Source organism: Panthera onca, chromosome A2, assembly GCF_046562875.1.
Source record: "Panthera onca isolate mPanOnc1 chromosome A2, mPanOnc1 haplotype 2, whole genome shotgun sequence".
Lineage (NCBI taxonomy): Eukaryota > Metazoa > Chordata > Mammalia > Carnivora > Felidae > Panthera > Panthera onca.
Window position 1 is genome coordinate 166756549 of NC_138340.1, and position 6000 is coordinate 166762548.

The 6000-nt window shown below is 51.4% G+C and overlaps 1 long non-coding RNA gene across 1 annotated transcript in view; it reads left to right on the top strand.

The window, feature by feature from the left end:
- The window catches only part of LOC144614281 (uncharacterized), a 42833-nt gene extending 37465 nt beyond the window's left edge, over positions 1-5368 (top strand). The window contains exon 3 of the long non-coding RNA XR_013551924.2: positions 707-5368. This is a non-coding gene — a long non-coding RNA (uncharacterized LOC144614281). The remainder of the gene's footprint in view (positions 1-706) is intronic.
- The last annotated feature ends 632 nt before the right edge of the window (positions 5369-6000 follow it).

The window sequence follows — 6000 nt, forward strand, 5'->3', positions numbered from 1 at the left end:
AGGCGCTTCTGACTCAAGGCTGGACGTTATCTGGGCGAGGGGCCCCCAGGCTCTCTGTTTTGACCTATAGAGTAAGTTTAGCTTGACGTGAAACCTTTCTCCATTTCCAAGAGGAGCCTCACCCCTGGAGGTGTCGTGGGTCAGTCTCCTCTGAGGGTCTCAGAGGCCCAGAGTTTGCTGGACCAGGTGGTTCGTGGGTCCCAGGCTGTCTCACACCTACTATAGGGCCCCTGAGCTCATGGAAAGAACCAGCAAAAGAGCCCGCAGGCCTTAGCCCCCCTCGCTGCACAGGCATGACTTGTTTTCTAGATGTTCCACGGAGTCGTTCATGCACAGCTGGGGGAGAATAGACCGCCATTGTTGGCCTCTGTCCCTCCGCGCTGTATTCATTAACTCTGGTTTTGCAGGGAAAGTTCCGAGAAGGTGCGCCTGAGGGCTGTGATCTTATCGGGGTTCGGTGAGGTCACAGAGTGGGTGGGCCGGGTCCCCCGGTCCAGAGCGGGGCCACTCCAGGGGGCTGGCGACCTTGCCCGTGGGGTCCTGCCTCCACGCATGGCCAGAGGCAGTCCAGGAGTGGGTCCATCTTCCTGAGCTCGGGGCTCCCCAGACCTCTCCTTTCCCTCTCCTTACCCCGCTGAGGGACCCTACAAGACATCTTTGAATTTAATAAAACTGTATTGATTCAGGCCGTGTCTTCTCCTGGCAGGAGCGAAGGGGAGAGAGATCTGGTCTCTAGATAGAGTCGGACAGTTTTGAGAACACTTTCCTGCTCAGCGAAGTGCTTTCTGAATGCATAGCCTCTGTTTCCAGAGGTGTCTCTGGCCATCTTTCCCAACGCCGCCTTCTCCTGTGCCCCGAGGTGGACCCAGTCACCCTCTGTGCCCCAGACCTGCCTCTCCTGTGCGACTCAACATGGCAGCCTGTGTCTGCGGCCTGGAGTGCCGTTCCCTGGGTGTCTGTCTCTGTCCCATCCCGCAGGGCGCAGACGCAGCACATAGCCAATTCCTTCACGACGCCGTCCCCCGCCTGCCACGCTATCCTCTCCTTGGAGCATGTGGGATGCCAAGCATGTCCCGGCCGAGCTGCACAGAGAGCGTTTTGGGGGCTTGCTTTCCCGGGCAGGAGGCTGCCTGGCCGGTGGGGCTCCGGGCTCCCACCCTCGGGGAGAGTAAGCTGCCTTACCTGTGCCCAGCCACCTGACGGTCCATCCACTTAGCCCTGTTCCTCTTTCCTGAATGCTTCAGTTTTATTTGCTTTCCCTGTGTTGGCTTCTTGGGGCCACCACAAAGTGGGGGGGGGGGCACATATACAACAGGAGGTGATTGTCCTAGTCCTGGAGGCTGTGAGTCTAAGATCGCGGTCTCACAGAGCTGGTTCCTCCTGAGACCTCTCTCCTGTCTTCTCCCCATGTTCTCACAAAGTCGTCACTCTGTGTGTCTGTATCCTGACGCCTCTTCTTATAAGGACACCGGCCACAGTGGATCAGGGCCACTCCCTGACGCCGTTTGACCTTAACCACCTGTGTAAAGACCCCTGGCAAACACAGTCACGTCTTGAGGTCCTGGGGTTGAGACTTCAGCACATGGATTTGATAGGACACAGCTCAGCCCATAACAGACCCTAAAAGGAAATGTGAAATTGGAACTATTATTGGAAGAGACCTCTTTGAAGCAAATAAGTAAAAGAATCAGTCAGATGGACGCTATCTCGTCATTCACAAAATACCGCATTTTTGAGAATGATTGCAAGTGGAAAACTGATCCACGTGTGCCCGTAGACACCTTGGCCTAGAGCACGTAAAGCGCCAGAAAGCTTTAAAACCAGGCGAGGATGGGCACGAGAGTGATCTGAGCTGACCGGGCGGAGGCGGTCGACCTCCTGGCGCTCTTTCTGGGACTCTGGGCTCCAGCAGCCGGGGAGCAGGTGAGCACATCGGGTGCCTGGGAGGATTCGGGCCGAAGGCTGCAGATCTCACGGTGCCCGGGCGGGAGACGCCCCACGTCCTTGCCCGGCCCCCCATCCTTTGCTACCGGGGAGATGCTCACAGGTGCTGCCCCGCGTTGTCTCTTCCCACCCCTCCCAGCCGTGCACCCCTGACAATGTCTTTTCTGTTTTCTGGACTCACGTTGCCAGATTCCGGGTCCCCAGACTGGAGTCGGGAGTGCTTTTGTCCAGCACGGTCGCCGATTCCTGAGGGGTGAAATCTTTGGAAGAGCAAGTCAGATACGCTGTCCTCTCAGCTGGCAATTGCATATGTTTTATTTACAGCTTCCCATTTCCTTAGTTCAGAGGATAATGTTATTTTTGTCCTGAAAATTCAGCCTTCCTATTAATAACAAATGCAAACCCGTGGCCATATCCTGCCACTGTCCCGTGCTCAGATCGATGGCAGGATACAGCTTATGCTGTGTGTGTATTTTCTTTACTGATAAAACATTCTATTTAGGCATGTTTAACACTGTTTAGGTATGATTCGCCCAGAGTGCTTGAAAACTTGCCCAACAGCTTTCGCGGCCCTAGTTTAGTTACCACCGAGCAAAGATGATTCACGGGAATTTTAGCGCAGTTGTCCTAGAATGGGCATTTTGGAGGTTAAAGAAGATGTTAAGATCATCGGCTCCGGCTGCCTCGTGGTACAGACGAAAAGAACTAAGGCCCAGAGAGCTTAGGAGGCTCAGGGTCATCAGCTGGGTAGCAGAGTTGGAGCCGGAAGTCAGGCACCCTCTGCTCTGTGCAGATGCTTCCTCGGCAAACACAGGGATTCATCGAGCTCGCCGCCCTCAACCTTCTGAGTCGGTTCCGGGGCCCCCGGTCCACTGTGTTAAGTGGTGCAGGGCCAGCGTGCTGGGAGGGAGCTGTTGGCAGGGCCCGAATTTCCACCGGCCTGGCCTTTATGGTGGCAAACGACAGCTCCTTCATTTTCCTTTTGGCTAGCTCAGAGCAACTCGTATCTGGTAATTGCCCAGCTGCCCGTGCTATTATTACTGGTCTCGGCGTCTCGTCTGTGCACAGGGCTGGAACCGAGTGGCCGTGCTGCGGGATCACGGGAGAAGCGTAGGACCGTACTTGAAGAATCGAATCAGACGTTTAGGAAAACGGCAGTCCCCCCCACGGCCCCCCAAACTCTTTCTTTGCACAATTCAAATAGGAAGCAATCTTAGAGCAATCTGAAAGTATGCACGAGCCCACCGCCGTTACCCAGAGCGAGGGCACATCGATCTCCCTCTGCTTCTATTGATTTAATGTCACCTCTGTGATTTAATCATGTTTTCTTTCCTATCTGTGCGCAGTCTTTCTTCTATTGTCTGCCACGAAGCAGCCAAGGCCATTCGGCCTCCGAGCTGGTCAAAATAACTTTGTTTTTCGTTTGCATTGTTTTCAAGAAATGATTAAACTGCCCGGGGGTAGGACTCTGGTGGATGATGTTACACGGAATGCAGGATGTCTTGGGAAGACTCAAGCCTTAGCCTTGGCGTTCTGGCCGCGGCGCAGGTGTGGGTCAGGGTCAATGGCGCAGGAGCGTCTTCTCGTCAGCTCCGAGGCAAGCGCTTGCTTCGTGGGCGATGCCTTTGACTTCCTCCTCCTCTCCAAAGAGCCTGGGTGTACGTGGCTGTTGTTCACCCGTCACAGGCGGGCGTGTGGAAGGGGCATATCCAGAAGCGAAAGCTCATTTGGACTGAGAAGTTTCCCCAAAGAAGTCTTTGAGATGTGCTTTGTTGCAAAATGGCTTTAACTCCAGGATGGCTCCTGTGCAGGGTGCCGGCATTCCCACCATCGGCGGGGTGGCGGGCAGGCAGCTGATGACGACAGACTTGGGGGGACAGCTGCCCTCGATCCCTGAGTCTGTGCTTTCCGTCCGCGTGTGGGCTGAGAAAATGATTCTGAGACACTCGAGTACGTGTTTCTGTAGGGGACGGTGAGGTTCTTACTGGGAATCTCCATGATTAGAGTTTGCTTTAGGATTTTTAAAACAGTGCTTTATTTTTTTATAGAAAGTTTTGCATTTATTTTATTTTTTCGGAGGAGATAGATATAGAGAGGGAGAGGGGGAGACAGAGAAAAGACAGAGCTCTCCATGAGTGCTGGTAGGGACCCTCCAAAATGTGTCTGGACACCCAGTGCCCACAGTCGTGGACCAACACTAAGGCACACTGGGTTTTGTGCACGCTCTGACAGCTCCTGTCTGTTTCCTCGTGCATGCCGCCCACTGCCTTCTCTTCATCTCTGTCCACTGAAATCAGGATCAAACATTACCTACATCTTGACCAGAAGTTGTAGCCCCGACCCTAAACCTTTTGTAAGTTAAAAACCACTCAGCAAAATAAGTTGCATTAAAGAGGGAATAACGGTGACACACGTTTAGTTTGTATTGACGGAACCCCACGTATCAAGCCTTATGGGGGTGTTCGAAGCACTATTCACGAACATTTAGGGTGTTCAGTTCATTCATTCCCATCCAGGAGAAAATGTAATTAAATACATTAGACACTCAGGAAGTTAAGAAAGGGGTGAAGACAATACGCACAAACACAAAGTAAGGAGAACAGGAAAAGCACATGATAGGTGCAGAAATGAATTCTTTAGAAAACAGGAAAAGCCAAAGGGATTATAGATCCATGAACGGGCTGTTTGGAAAATCAAGATAAAAGACATCCAAACAGCCAAACAAAAGAGAGAAAACACAAATGCAAAACGTCAGAAATGGGAGAGGAGGTATGAAAGTGGAGATGAGGTTATCAGAGTGAATGTGAAAATGGTCATAATCCTTGTAAGCTTCTAGATTTTGATAAATTGCATTATTTTCTGGGAAAATAGAGACCAGCCAAACTGACCTGATAAGATGTTTCAAGTGTGGACACACTGATGTTCTTGGAATGAATGTGAATGTCGTCATGTGATTACCTCCCAAACAGAAAACACAAGTCTAGGGTACAGACAATTTTAGTGGCAAAAGGGAAGAGAGAGTTTTTTAGGGATAATTTTTTGTAGCCTTTTTCAGAGCAGTTTTAGGTTGACAGAGAGGAAACTACAGAGGCTTCCCTCGGACCCCCTGCCCGTGCACACGCACAGCCTCCCCACCATCGGCCCCTCTCCCAGATGGTGCACCTGTTAGACCTGATGAGCCTACACAAGTGCGTCATCATCACGGAAAGTCCGCGGTTTTGTGGTCACTCTTGGTGGGTGTCCTGTGGGCTTGAACAAATATGCAAGGACACGCAGCCACGGTTACGGTGTCCGCACTTTCACTGCCCTAAGAGTCCTCGGTGTTCTTCCTCTTCCTCCCTTCCGCCCCCAACCTCTGGTAACCCCATTCATTTACTGTCCCCATAGCTCTACCTTTTCCAGAATGTCACAGAACTGGAATCATACAGCGTGTAGCTTCTTCAGTTGGCTTCTTTCTCTTGGTAACATGCCTTTAAGTTCCCTCCGCTCTCTATATGGTTTGATAGCTCCTTTAGTTTTAGTGCTAATACTCTTCTATTGCCTCAGCGTTCCACAGTTTACGTAGCCGCTCGCCGATTGAAGGACCTCTTGGATGCTTACAGGTTTTGTCAGTTAAGAGTGACGCTGCTATAAACATCTGAGTTTGCAGGGTTTTGTATGCATATGAGTTTTCAGGTAAATACCACGTTCGGGCAAGTACCACGAAGCATCATTCCTGGATCTTACGGGGAGAATGAATATATTCCGTTTTATAAGAAACTGCCAAACTGCTCTCCCAAGTGGCTGCACCATTCTGCACCCCACCAGCCGCGGGTGAGCGTTGCGCGTGCTGGCCAGCGCTCGGCGTTGGCAGCTTTCCGCACTTCGGCCACTCCCAGAGGTGCACCGTGGACTCTCGTTGTTGTAGAAGAGATCATTTTCATGTTGTTTCATGTGTGTTCACCCACACGCGAAATTAAAAGTCTCCCCAATTCATTTCATTAAGTTCGTGTGATTTTTGTTCAAGAATTATTAGCGTGATGATTTGACCAAATTAGTATGAAATATTTGACCAAA